Source organism: Phyllobates terribilis, unplaced genomic scaffold (assembly GCF_046119375.1).
Source record: "Phyllobates terribilis strain yellow unplaced genomic scaffold, ASM4611937v1 Scaffold_68__1_contigs__length_7421828, whole genome shotgun sequence".
Taxonomy (NCBI): domain Eukaryota; kingdom Metazoa; phylum Chordata; class Amphibia; order Anura; family Dendrobatidae; genus Phyllobates; species Phyllobates terribilis.
The window spans coordinates 1,227,604-1,243,235 of NW_027362828.1; positions in this window are offsets into that span (position 1 = coordinate 1,227,604).

Consider the following 15,632-nt stretch of genomic DNA (forward strand, 5'->3'; position numbering starts at 1 on the left):
AGTTCCTACTGAGAGAGCGGTTCTACTGGGTCAGTATGAGAGGGGCCATAGAGAAGTGGAGCAGGGACTGCGGCCCATGTCACCTCAGAAGGAAGGACCGTAGCCAGAAGACACCCTTGAGGCCCATCGTCACCAGGCAGCCTCTTGAGCTGGTAGCTCTGGACCATGTGTAGTTGGCTCCAAGCCGGTCCGGCTACATCTATGCCCTCACGATTGTGGATCATTACTCCCGGTTCCTGGTGGTGGTTCCTGTTAAAGACCTGACAGCCCAAACAGCGGCCAGAGCCTTCCAGCAACACTTCTGCCACCCACACGGGTATCCGGAACAGGTCTTGACAGATCAAGGTCCAGCGTTTGAGGCTGAAGTCTTCCAGGAGTTCTGCAACCTCTACGGCTGTAGGAAGATTCGAACAACGCCTTACCACCCGCAAACCAACGGGCTGTGTGAGAAAATGAACAATATCGTCATTGATCTCCTCAAGACGTTGCCCCTGGAAGAACGCAGCCTGTGGCCGGAGAAAATGCCAGACCTGATTGACTTGTACAACCATATCCCGGTGAATGCTACAAATTGCACCCCGGCTTACCTGATGCGCGCAAGACCAGGTAAGCTGCCGATAGACCTGGAGATGGGAGTCCTGACACCCGAGGACACCACACCAGACGCGGACTGGGATACGGAACGGCGGCTACAATACAAGAAGGTACAGGAGAGTGTGGAGAGGAGTCAGGCTCAAGCGAGAGAAAAGCAAGAGAGGCTCTTCAACCAACACACCCCTGCTGGTCCCCTGGAACCTGGTGAGCAGGTCCTGAAGCGGAAGAGAAGGCTTCACAAGCTGGACGACCAGTGGGAGAGAGACCCGTACACAGTACTGCAGTCCAACCACAACAACCCGAAGGTATGTGTGATTACCAAGGATGGAGGAGAAACCACTAGCACCGTCTCCAGAGACCAACTAAAACGGTGCCCCGAGCAACTGCAGAGTCCAAGTGAAGATCAAGATGGCCTTGAACCCGCAGAGGACAAGGAAGAAATGGTCAGCACCGTTCTCGGAGAGTTCCCCCGGACCTGGACTCGGATAAATGATGCCATAGTGGTACCCGCCCTACACTTCCTTCAACCTACCCAGCAGGAGCCTGCAGAAGAACAAGAAGAACAAGCAGCCCCAGAGGCAGAGGAACCCATGCCAGCAGCCCAGGAGAGTCAACCCTCTGCTGACAGTGAGGCTGCCATGCCTGCGTTAAGCCAAATAATCCGCAGACAGCTGCCTGCCCTGCCTGTAAACCCAGCTAGCTTGTCAACCCGGAGCACTAGGGGTCAAATGCCAGCTTGCTGGAAGATCTAAATGTATAATGTATATATTTAATGTGTTATGTTTGTACCCTGGTTATTAATAATGTTTCTCCAGTTTTCTTAGATGCAATGGACTGACAAGTTATGGACAGTGAATAACCGGAACTACCATGTAGATAGTTGCACCTGGTGCCCTCTTTCCAAGTTGGCCACAGAAGAAAAACCTGTCCGGCGTGTCCTCCTTGTGGTCCAAAGTAGTTAGCTCAGCCTTGCCGCCACGCCCAAGGCCAGGAACTTGGGGTTTATAGGGACAGGTCCCCACATCGCTCAAAAACTTCGCCTTGTTGGGTGAAATGGACACCCGGACACGGATCATACTGTGACTCTCTTCTTTTGTTGGTGATATGGACACCCAGGCACAGACCACACTGTGACCTAAAGAACTCAATATGTGGTGTTGTTTGTTATTTCTTTCCCTGTTGTGTTTATGGTCATGCATTTATACCCTGTATTTGTGTTTATTGTTTAGTCCCGGAGTACTAAAATTTACTAGGGGGGAATGTGTCACCCCAGGCCTGGATGCCACAAATATTAAAGGCTGTGTCCATTAGCATGCAGCACCTCCTGTCCCAGGCCAGTAGGGGGAGCAGGCTGCCCCTATAAAAGCTGGAACTGAGGACAGGGTTAGGGACACCAGGACCCACTTCTGAAGCATCCAGAAGGGTTCCCAGAGGAAAGGGACAGGTCAGCAGCAGCTGAGGAGTCCGGGAGGCAGAGGAGGACCAGCAAGCCAGGGACAGAGGCGAAGAGAGCTGGTCCAGGCTGAGAGAGATCTACACAACAGGACACTGGGGTCCGAGGCTGTCAGGGTTGCAAGCCCGGCAGCAGATAACCGTCCTGCGAGGGATTTTAGGTCCCTTGGCCAGAGAAGCATGGAGGCTCCGCCACACAGATGGACCGGTACAGCACGGAGAAGCTACAGGTACCTAAAGCCCCAGTCGCAAGCCATACAGGCGAAGTACACGGCCAGCTCAGGGACGTGGGCTATCACACCACGAAAAGGGGGATAGTCAGCAAGGGAAGCGAGAGAACGGTAGGCCTACCCACTCACCCTGACCAGTGGGGCTCACCCGAATGCTCTCAGACACCCAGGCCCATTCCTACCCTGTTCTCCTGTTGGGTCATTAGCACTAACTACAATAAAGACCCTGGACTGTTTGAAGCGGACTCTGAACCCTTATTATTGCGGCCTGCACCATCACCCCCAGCATCCTATTACACTGCCCTGAGGCTACACTCTTCCCGTAGGGAGTTATCCTATCCCTGTGCTGCATACCAACATCAGCCTCAGCGGTCTGCCCTGCAACGGCGGTCATCCCTGACCGCAATCCACGGGTGGTGTAGTCGGACATTCAAAACCCTACAAATAGACTGCCACAGCATTTGGTCTGACCACCCTGAGCCACAGGATCGGGTTGCCACTACTACCCCCAATATTGCACTGAAGCCCGGTTCCGGGTGCCCCACGGCCCAGGGGGCGAGTCAGATGTATATAACGCACTCGGCCTCCTATATAAAGTATAGACTATAGGAGGCTGAGAGTGCGGTATACGTCATATATGAGGCCTAGAGTGCGGGCGGCGGGTCTACATGATGTATACAACGCACTCGGCCTCCTATATAAAGAATAGACTATAGGAGGCTGAGAGTGCGGTATACGTCATATATGAATGGCCTAGAGTGCGGGCAGCGAGTCTACATGATGTATACAATACACTCAGCCTCCTATACAAAGTATAGACTATAGGAGGCTGCGAGTGCGGTATACGTCATATATGAGACCTAGAGTGCGGGCGGCGTGCCTATATGATATATACAACACACTGAGCCTCCTATATAAAGTATAGACTATAGGAGGCTGAGAGTGCGGTATATGTCATATATGAGGCCTAGAGTGCGGGCGGCGGGTCTACATGATGTATACAACACACTCAGCCTCCTATATAAAGTATAGACTATAGGAGGCTGAGAGTGCGGTATTCGTCATATATGAGGCATAGAGTGCGGGCAGCAGGTCTACCTGATGTATACAATATACTCAGCCTCCTATATAAAGTATAGACTATAGGAGGCTGAGAGTGCGGTATATGTCATATATGAGGCCTAGAGTGCGGGCGGCGGGTCTACATGATGTATACAACACACTCAGCCTCGTATATAAAGTATAGACAATAGGAGGCTGAGAGTGCAGTATACATCATATATGAGGCCTAGAGTGCGGGCGGCGGGTCTACATGATGTATACAACACACTCAGCCTTCTATATAAAGTATAGACTATAGGAAGCTGAGAGTGCAGTATACGTCATATATGAGGCTTAGAGTGCGGACGGGTCTACATGATGTATACAATGCACTATATACTATAGGAGGCTGAGAGTGCGGTAAATGTTATATATGAGGCTTAGAGTGTGGACGGGCCTACATGATGTACAGTATATAACGCACTTGGCCTCCCATATAAAGTATAGACTATAGGAGGCTGAGAGTGCGGTAAATGTTATATATGAGGCTTAGAGTGTGGACGGGCCTACATGTTGTATATAACACGCTTGACGCGCCCCCAGGGCCGTAGGGTGCTCGGCAGCCGGGCCTATGGATGCCGGTTTGGGGAATATCACGGTGGCTGGCCCGGTCCGTGACCCAGGGCAGTCAGTGAAAAGGGGGGTTTTAATTTATAGAGGATTTGTAAAGTTCGTGACGCCACCTGTGGATTGCGGCTAAAGGGAGCCGCCGCTGTCTAGCAGTCCTCTGGAGCTGGTGTTCGGCAGCAGGGATGGTGTGGCTCTCCACAAGTAGAGCTAGCTCCAGGGCAGTGTAGAAAGTGTAAGTTGCGCTGGGCGTTGTAGTCCCGGGAGGGAGAGCTGGCGCAGATGAAAGAATGGACGGAGGCAGTACAGTGCAGTCATCCGAGTTTTTACTCACAGTTCTTATGACAGTTCCACTGGTGCACTGTACGGGTGCTAGCCTCCCACATCGTGCTGCGTTCTCCAGGAAGGGGTTCAGTTCTTCCTCAGGCAGGTTAGGAGTACCTGACAGAACCCCACTTTCTTGTTTTCCTAGCTAGACCGTCTTCACGTTGGGTCTTTCTCCCTTCTGCCCTGCGCTTCCCCACTCCCGGACCTGCTTGACCCTCACAGGGATTAGAATGAGGCTTCAGCAACTGACTATACAAGCCAAAAGCCTCCGGTTTTCCCAGCCGAGACTTAGAGTAACACAGCTGGACCAGGGGCCGGTCCCCTTCTTGTGGCCTACGATCCCTCTGACTTCTGACAGATTCGGGGCGTACGGGTGCCGTCCTGCACTCGCCGTATCCCCTAGGATCCCTTCAACAGATTGGAGCCTACTCCCTGCTCCCCTCCTGGGCCTCTAGGACTAGGCCATACTGGTGGAGCAGAGCTCCTAAAGAGACTCTGCTCCCAGACTGTTCTTCTGAACTGTGCTCTCACTAACTGACCTGCCACCCTAAGATGGCTTCCCTTTATATACCTACTTCTCCCAGTGCTCCCCCTAACTACTGTACTTCCTCCACCCACACCCACTACTGGTTCCCCCTACCTTTGGGTTCGCCCCACTCCAGCCAGGGACAGAGCTCAGCAGAAAACACATTGCATCTTGCCCTTCCAGCCAGCCTGGAGCAGTGTAGTGTTGAATGTGGGTGCTGGGGTTCCAGGCAGCAATCCCTCCTTACCTGAGAGAAGGGAGACACCACACCTCTAGTTGAGATGCAAGTACCTCTGTGGCGACTGAACCCTCAGGGGCGCCACACACTCGTCCTCCTATATGAAGTATAGACTATAGGAGGCTGAGAGTGCGGTATAAGTCATATATGAGGCTTAGATTGCGGACGGGCCTACATGATGTATACAACGCACTCGGCCTTCTATATAAAGTATAGACTATAGGAGGCTGAGAGTGCGGTAAATGTTATATATGAGGCTTAGAGTGCGGACGGGCCTACATGATGTGTGTCGCCCCAGGACTGGATGCCACAAATATTAAAGGCTGTGTCTGAGAGCAGGAGGGAGGTTCCCTGGTCAGGGACCATTAGCATGCAGCACCTCCTGTCCCAGGCCAGTAAGGGGAGCAGGCTTCCCCTATAAAAGCTGGAACTGAGGGCAGGGTTAGGGAGACCAGGACCCACTTCTGAAGCATCCAGAAGGGTTCCCAGAGGAAAGGGGCAGGTCAGCAGCAGCTGAGGAGTCCGGGAGTCAGAGGAGGAACAGCAAGCCAGGGACAGAGGCGACGAGAGCCGGTCCTGGCTGATAGAGAACTACACAACCGGACACTGGGGTCTGAGGCTGTCAGGGTTGCAAGCCCGGCAGCAGATAACCGACCTGCGAGGGATTTTAGGTCCCTTGGCCTGAGAAGCCTGGAGGCTCCGCCACACAGAGGGACCGGTACGGCACGGAGAAGCTACAGGTACCTAAGGCCCGAGTCGCAAGCCATACAGGCGAAGTACACGGCCAGCTCAGGGACGTGGGCTATCACACCACGAAAAGGGGGATAGTCAGTAAGGGCAGACAGAGAGCGGTAGGCCTACCCACTCACCCTGACCAGTGGGGCTCACCCGAATGCTCTCAGACACCCAGGCCCATTCCTACCCTGTACTCCTGTTGGGTCATTAGTACTAACTACAATAAAGACCCTGGACTGTTTGAAGCGGACTCTGAACCCTTATTATTGTGGCCTGCACCATCACCCCCAGCATCCTAATACACTGCCCTGAGGCTACACTCTTCCCATGGGGAGTTATCCTATCCCTGTGCTGCATACCAACATCAGCCTCAGCGGTCTGCCCTGCAGCGGCGGTCATCCCTGACCGCAATCCACGGGTGGCGTAGTCGGACATTCAAAACCCTACAAATAGACTGCCACAGCATTTGGTCTGACCACCCTGAGCCACGGGATCGGGTTGCCACTACTACCCCCAACATTGCACTGAAGCCCGGTTCCGGGTGCCCCACGGCCGAGTCAGATGGCGAGTCAGATGTATATAACGTACTCGGCCTCCTATATAAAGTATAGACTATAGGAGGCTGAGAGTGCGGTATACGTCATATATGAGGCCTAGAGTGCGGGCGGCGGGTCTACATGATGTATACAACGCACTCGGCCTCCTATATAAAGTATAGACTATAGGAGGCTGAGAGTGCGGTATATGTCATATATGAGGCCTAGAGTGCGGGCGGCGGGTCTATATGATCTATACTTTATATAGGAGGCTGAGTGTGTTGTATAGATCATATAGACCCGCCGCCCGCACTCTAGGCCTCATATATGAAATATACCGCACTCTCAGCCTCCTATAGTCTATACTTTATATAGGAGGCTGAGTGTGTTGTATACATCATATAGACCTGCCGCCCGCACTCTAGGCCTCATATATGAAATATACCGCACTCTCAGCCTCCTATAGTCTATACTTTATATAGGAGGCTGAGTGTGTTGTATACATCATATAGGCCCGCCGCCCGCACTCTAGGCCTCATATATGACGTATACTGCACTCTCAGCCTCCTATAGTCTATACTTTATATAGGAGGCTGAGTGTGTTGTATAGACTATAGGAGGCTGAGAGTGCAGTATACGTCATATATGAGGCCTAGAGTGCGGGCGGCGGGCCTATATGATGTATACAACACACTCAGCCTGCTATATAAAGTATAGACTATAGGAGGCTGAGAGTGCGGTATATTTCATATATGAGGCCTAGAGTGCGGGCGGCGGGTCTATATGATGTATACAACACACTCAGCCTCTTATATAAAGTATAGACTATAGGAGGCTGAGAGTGTGGTATACGTCATATATGAGGCCTAGAGTGCGGGCGGTGGGTCTATATGATGTATACAACACACTCAGCCTCTTATATAAAGTATAGACTATAGGAGGCTGAGAGTGTGGTATACGTCATATATGAGGCCTAGAGTGCGGGCGGTGGGTCTATATGATGTATACAACACACTCAGCCTCTTATATAAAGTATAGACTATAGGAGGCTGAGAGTGCGGTATACGTCATATATGAGGCCTAGAGTGCGGGCAGCGGGTCTATATGATGTATACAACACACTCAGCCTCCTATATAAAGTATAGACTATAGGAGGCTGAGAGTGCAGTATACGTAATATATGAGGCCTAGAGTACGGGCGGTGGGTCTATATGATGTATACAACGCACTCAGCCTCTTATATAAAGTATAAACTATAGAAGGCTGAGAGTGCAGTATACATCATATATGAGGCATAGAGTGCGGGCAGCGGGTCTATATGATGTATGCAACACAATCAGCCTCCTATATAAAGTACAGAATATAGGAGGCTGAGAGTGCGGTATATGTCATATATGAGGCTTAGAGTAGGGACGGGCCTACATGATGTATACAACGCACTCAGCCTCCTATATAAAGTATACACTATAGGAGGCTGAGAGTGCAGTATACATCATATATGAGCCCTAGAGTGCGGGCAGCGGGTCTATATGATGTATGCAACACAATCAGCCTCCTATATAAAGTACAGAATATAGGAGGCTGAGAGTGCGGTATATGTCATATATGAGGCTTAGAGTAGGGACGGGCCTACATGATGTATACAACGCACTCAGCCTCCTATATAAAGTATACACTATAGGAGGCTGAGAGTGCGGTATACGTCATATATGGGGCCGCCGCCTATATGATATATAGATCGCACTCTCTACCTCCTATATGAAATATAGATCACACTCTTGGCCTCTTATACCACATATACAATCTATAAGGCCTCTTTCACACATCAGTGTTTCCAGTATGTGTTGTGACAGTTTCCACACGTATCAGAGACACTGACACACGTAGACATATTCAGATGAATGGGTCTGTGCACATGTCAGTGCGTTTCCACAGACCGTGTGTCCGTGGGAAAAACACGCTGATATGTTTGTTTTTTTACACCATGCACGGGTCGAAAAACGCCTGCACACGTACGCACTGATGACACACTGATGACACACAGATGATTTCCGTGTGACACGTAGCGGCGCCTGGGAATCAGCAGTACAGTTCGTGCTGTTCCCAGGCGCCGGTACAAAGATGCCACACAGACACGGATATCTCCGGTACTGTTTTTTCCAGTATGGGAAATATCCGGACATGTGAAAGAGCCCCATGTCATATAGGAGGCCGAGAGTCTGTATGTCATATAGGAGACCGAGAGTGCGGTATATGTAATATATGGGGCCTACTGTGTATAATGTATAGATCGCACTCTACCTCCTTTATGAAATATAGATCACACTCTTGGCCTCTTATATGACATATACAGAGTATATGTCATATAGGATGCTGAGAGTGCGGGTCTATATTACATATACAACACACTCAGCCTCCTATGTAAAGTATATATTATAGGAGAAGGAAAGTGCGGTCTATATCTCATATAGGAGGCCGAGAGAGTGGTGTATGTCATGTGTGGGGCCTATATGATGTATAGATCGCACTTTCTGCCTCATATATGACAAACAGACCGCACTCGCGGCCTCCTATATAAAGCATATATTAGGGGAGACCGAGCATGCGGTCTGTATGTCATAGAGGAGGCAGAGAGTGCTGTACACGACCTATAAACTCGCACTCTCTGCCTCCTGTATGATGTATAGACCGCAGTCTCGTTGTTCCTTATGTAGTGTATACAGCATAATAAAGTGTATAGTATGGTGCTGTGTTTGTATAATATTATGTAGCGTTGTGTATATAATATATTTTTAGCGCCAACATATTCCGCAGCACTTTACATTACAGAGGGGACATGTACAGAAAATAAAGACAGTACAGGATAACACACAACTCAGATACCAAGAGGAGTGAGGGACCTGCTGCTCGCAAGCTACAATCTATGGAGAAATAGGGAGACACGAAAGGTAAATGATAAAATGTGCTGATATTGTGCGATACAACCATTATAAACTAAATAGGGTCTGCACCAGCCAGCATGTGTACAGTACCAATACAGGGGACTATTAAGTGCATGGAGGGTGTGTACACAGATGCTACAAGGGTCTATATATGAATATAACAGGAGAAACAGAGTTTATATAGGCATAAAACCAGTATAGCTTTATTAGATACAAGATAGTAAAAAAGCCACAACAGTGGCGACACAAAGTAAATAACAGATTACAAAATACAGTACATGGTAACATATGTAGAGAGTATATGTGGCAAACCACCCCCCCCCCAAAAAAAAGGGCTATAGAAGGGCAAGGGGTACTCCCCGCAATCAATTGTTATATTCAACAGCTTCCGCTGGGAAGAAAGACATGGGAAGGATCCGCTACATCTCCACCTTTAATCATGAGTGGGGGGAGATGCGGCGGATCCTCTCCAAGCATTGGGGTGTTCTTGGTGCGGAGCCCTCCCTACGAGAATATGTGGGGGACTATCCACTCATGACACCCAGGAAAGCCAATAACCTGGGTGACATGTTGACACGGAGTCATTATGTTCCCCCACTTACCAACCCTTTTGGGTCCTGAGGACCAAGGATTGGCTTTTTTCCTTGCGGCCACTGTCTGGCATGCGCCAATGCCGTGCGCTCTGTCTCCTTTTCCTCATCCGACGGCTCTCGTGAATACCAAATTTGTAATTATATATCCTGTGGTTTAACCCATGTGATTTATTACGCAACTTGTGCCTGTGATTTAATTTACATCGGTTTGACCACGCGAGAGCTAAGAGTGAGGATACGGGAACACGTGCGCGACATTGGCGCGGCCAGAACGGTGGCCGACCAACGGGAGCCAAAAACTATCCCACGTCACTTTCAATGCAAACATAACTGCGATCCAAAATCTTTGAAGGTGCGTGGAATTGATATTTCACACCTTGGCTCCCGTGGAGGTGACTGGACAAAGGCTCTTGGTCAAAAGGAAGTAAAATGGATCGTATGTCTGAATACCATGTCTCCTCGGGGCCTTAATGAGGCACTTAGCTTTGCCCCCTTCCTGTGACATGGGCCTCGCCTGTTATATCATTCTCCGCCTTAGATGTTATATAACCAATTTTGGCCCTTTTGGCTATTTTTGTTTTTAATATTTATCTGGTATTTTCAATATTTGCTTTTTACCTTTTAATCCCTATTTTTCTTTATTTTTCCTCTTGGCTCCTTTTTTCTTTGGTCCATATATAGCATGAGAACGGAACCACATCCTATTTTATGCGCTGATCAACATCACTGGATTTAATGAGACCGGCCCTGCATACTGTATACATGGACATCTCTACACATTTGATGTTATACTGTCGTGACTTGTATTATCGGCCATTATATATATAATGCATTGCAGGACTAATGATTGCTTGACCCTTTGTTATTTTTTTGGATGCCAGCCTCTGCTATTGGCCATTATGTTGCTAGGTGACACACGATGCGGTGCGCATGCGCTCTGGGCACGCTGCTCTCGGCCCGGGCATGGCCGTCTTTCTCCTGGCCGCGCACTTCCGGTGCACATACCATGTGTTTCCGGCGTGCGCGTTACCAGGTGACGGATTCTGCCCGCACCGACAGTTTCCGGCGCCTAGCGCATGCGCCGACGAGCATCGGTCACTTATTCACTTCCGGTCACGTGACTAGTATCGCGGTCACGTGACCGTGTGAAAAGACTTTAAAAAGGTCCCTGTCCTTTACAAGCTTATGCCTCTTGAGAAAGCCCATAGCATCGGGGCGAAACACGCGTCGAGCCTCCCTTTTGGTCTCTTGGTGCCTTGAGTTTATCCTGTTCCTGGTCTACTTGTCACCTTTCTTCTGCTGGCCCTCCCTTATTAGTGACTGGTAAGCGGTATTTGAATTCTCCTCGACATTTGATGCATACCTGCACACTTGTGCGGATACTCTTTACTTATGGTATATTCTATATGTTCTCTGCTTATCACTCCCTCTTTTTTTGGGGGGGGTTTTGCCACATATACTCTCTACATATGTTACCATGTACTGTATTTTGTAATCTGTTATTTACTTTGTGTCGCCACTGTTGTGGCTTTTTTACTATCTTGTATCTAATAAAGCTATACTGGTTTTATGCCTATATAAACTCTGTTTCTCCTGTTATATTCATATTTAATATTGAGTAGGCTTGTGACCATTAGAAGCTATGTATTTTCTAGTTGTCTTCCCGCCACGACTCTAAAAGATGAAGGCCGTTCTGTGTATAAGGGTCTATATATGCTACTACAGTATACACAGTATATGGTGTACAGATGGTTAGATACTAAGGTGCTGCGTATATAGTGTGGAATCCACACTATATACACTGCCATAGCTATACATTATATAGTATATACACTGCTCCACTCTATATTCTTGAACACAGTGTATACAGTGCTGGCCAAAAGTATTGGCACGTCTGCAATTCTGTCAGATAATACTCAGTTTCTTCCTGAAAATGATTGCAATCACAAATTCTTTGGTATTATTCTCTTCATTTAATTTGTCTTCAATGAAAAAAACACAAAAAGAATTGTCCTAAAGCCAAATTGGATATAATTCCACACCAAACCTAAAAAAGGGGGTGGACAAAAGTATTGGCACCCTTTGAAAAATCATGTGATGCTTCTCTAATTCGTGTAATTAACAGCACCTGTAACTTACCTGTGGCACCTAACAGGTGTTGGCAATAACTAAATCACACCTGCAGCCAGTTAACATGGATTAAAGCTGACTCAACCTCTGTCCTGTGTCCTTGTGTGCACCACACTGAGCATGGAGAAAAGAAAGAAGACCAAAGAACTGTCTGAGGACTTGAGAAACCAAATTGTGAGGAAGCATGAGCAATCTCAAGGCTACAAGTCCATCTCCAAAGACCTGAATGTTCCTGTGTCTTCCGTGCGCAGTGTCATCAAGAAGTTTAAAGCCCATGGCACTGTGGCTAACCTCCCTAGATGTGGACGGAAAAGAAAAATTGACGAGAGATTTCAACGCAAGATTGTGCGGATGGTAGGATACCCAGGAAGACCCCACTTCTTACCCTGAGACATAAAAAAGCCAGGCTGGAGTTTGCCAAAAAACTTACCTGAGAAAGCCTAAAACGTTTTGGAAGAATTTTCTCTGGTCAGATGAGACAAAAGTAGAGCTTTTTGGGAAAAAGCATCAACATAGAGTGTACAGGAAAAAAAAGAGGCATTCAAAGAAAAGAACACGGTCCCTACAGTCAAACATGGCGGAGGTTCCCTGAAGTTTTGGGGTTGCTTTGCTGCCTCTGGCACTGGACTGCTTGACCGTGTGCGTGGCATTATGAAGTCTGAAGACTACCAACAAATTTTGCAGCATAATGTAGGGCCCAGTGTGAGAAAGCTGGGTCTCCCTCAGAGGTCATGGGTCTTCCAGCAGGACAATGACCCAAAACACACTTCCAAAAGCACTATAAAATGGTTTTAGAGAAAGCACTGGAGACTTCTAAGGTGGCCAGCAATGAGTCCAGACCTGAATCCCATAGAACACCTGTGGAGAGATCTCAAAATGGCAGTTTGGAGAAGGCATCCTTCAAATATCAAGGACCTGGAGCAGTTTGCCAAAGAAGAATGGTCTACAATTCCAGCAGAGCATTGTAAGAAACTCATTGATGGTTACCGGAAGCGTTTTTTTGCAGTTATTTTGGCTAAAGGTTGTGCAACCAAGTATTAGGCTGAGGGTGCCAATACTTTTGTCTGGCCCTTTTTTGGAGTTTTGTGTGAAATGATCAATGATTTGATTTTTTCTTCATTCTCTTTTGTGTTTTTTCCTTGCAAGCAAATTAAATGAAGATAATAATACCAAAGAATTTGTGATTGCAATCATTTTCAGGAAGAAACTGAGTATTATCTGACAGAATTGCAGGGGTGCCAATACTTTTGGCCAGCACTGTATGTATTGTGGTGCAGCGGCATTGCTATAATGATCTAGTATGTCTGTTTAGGCTATTTCCTCCCCCTCAGCTGACTGGTCACATGACTGTGACATCACACAGGTCCTTTTGCTCACAGAAGGTATGGACACGTGACTGTGAGATAAGCACAGGTCCTGTGGCTGTGTCTACAGGATATATAAAAACCTGGTGAGTTGAGCAGTGTGCAGTGTACCTGTGAGAGAGGCATGAGGCCTGTTCCCCGGGTGGGTGGGACACTGTTTGTCTGAAGCCTAGTGAGGCCGGGTGAAGCCTGGATCCCGTGTGGATGTCAGTAAGCCTTGGAGGGCCAGAGGCTAGAGACCCCATCTGGGAAACAAATGGACCAAAGCAGCTAAAGCCCGACGTAGGTAATACTATTTGTGTTATGGACATTTTCATGGACATTGTTTTATTATTACCTTGCGGGAGGCTGTAACTAGAGCCAAGTGGGCCGGTCTGCCACTTGGGCTCGTGGACTTTATATCTGTGTCGGTGGGCCACGGAGTTGGACCCGGAAATCAGCAGCTTATGGAGTTAATAAACTGCTGACTTGAGAAATACTGGAAAATATGGCAGGTGTGTTTTAAATTGACGCAGCGAAGCGAGTATCCCCCAGGATAATGACAAGCGCTGCCTTACATGTGGTTTGAGAGCGCGGGCAGCTGCAGTCTGGTTGCTGGGAGCATCTGCAGTCTGGTTGCTGGGAGCAACTGTGAAGGTCGTCGTCGCACTCAAACCTGGTTTGCTGTGGCTCGGCGGGGCTCACGAAGGTCAAAGCATCTGGCTACAACTCGGCGGGGTTGTGAAGGTCGTTGTCACACTCAAACCTGGTTTGCTGTGGCTCGGCGGGGCTCACGAAGTCAAAGCATCTTGCTGCAACTCGTGGGGTTGCGAAGATTGACATCGCTCTCAAATCCTGTTTTGCGGTGGCTCGGCGGGGCCACGAAGATTTTTTCGGGGGGAGCGGTGAAGTTCAAGTGTGAACAGTGTACCGTGATGGCTGTGTGCAAAGCAACAGAGGTGTCTGGAGCTAATGAGCGTTTGAAGGGACGGTTGGGTCCGGAGCAGGTATTTGAGAAACTGTTACTGGACATGGTGCGGGAACCGCAGGAGCTGTGGGCACCGTATAGAATGGTGGCCGTGGACCATTCTATGGACCCTCCGGGGGCGCCCGTGTTGTCCCAGAGTGCCCGGGGAGGTGGTAAGAGGTCTTGTGAACTGAGTCCTAAGACTGTCGCTGATGTTTTTTGTAAAAATTCCCTTACAGGTGTGGTTGTACAAAAGGGGGCGGAGTCTAAAAAGGGGCGGATTTTCACAAGAGCGTAGAGTGTGGAAAACTGGAAATTGTTGATGGTGGGTTGGTACCTCCTAGAAATGATAATTTGACCGTTGAGAATGGTGTGACTCCAGTGGAGGGGGTTGAAGTCAAAGTGGGAGGTGACCTGGTAGTCCACAACATCATGGGGAGTGACACAGACCTGATAGCTGACGGTGACACTACGGAAGTAGGAGAGGTCGGTCAGGAGGGACTAGACGAGGGGAGAGAGTCCACATCTCGACGTAGACGGCGCAAGGGCCACAGAAAGGTTGCTCCTGTAGTCTTGACTAAAAGTGAAAATAAAGAAAATGTAATGGTGTGTGCCGTTGTTACAAGGGTGGATCCTACTTCAGAGGCAGAAGAGGAGGTGACGGACCTGGAGAACGTGTCCTCAGACCAGCAGAGCCTGGAGTCTGAACGGCAGAGGGTATTCCAGGTTGTGAAGGACTTACGGCGAAGTCTAAAGGAAAGCAACGAGGAAGTTGTCCAGTGGAAGGAGATGTTCCACACAATTAAGGAGGACCGCCGCAAAATTAAGGAGGAGGTTTCGCAGTTGAAACTTGAGAAGGAGACGCGGCAGGATGGAGTTTCTGGACGTCATCCGGAACTAGAACGACTGCGCGAACAGTTCAACCAGGAGCTGTGTGAATCTAAAAAGGAGTATGATGAACTCATGAGGGAGCTGCAGCAGTTCCAGGACCAAGTAAAGCCTCTAATGCAGGAGAAGGAGCGACTGGAGGACTCTGTACCAGCGAGACCAGGAGCTATCCGCCCTGAAAGAAGCAATAAAAGTTGAAGTGTCTGCTCACGACCAAGAGGCAGAAAAGAGGCATGAAAGGTTCAGTGAGGAACTGCAACAGATTAGGAGAGATTATGAGGACCTCCTCAAGCTTAAAGGAAAACTAGAGGAGGGTAAGGCGGATGCAGAGCAAGAGCGCCAAGTGGTTGAGACCACTCTGCAAGATATCCGTGAGGAGAATGATGATCTCCGGGGAAAGACCCTAGATCTGGAAGCTCAGGTGAAGGAGCTACAGATGTCCTGTGATACCCTCCAGAAGGCG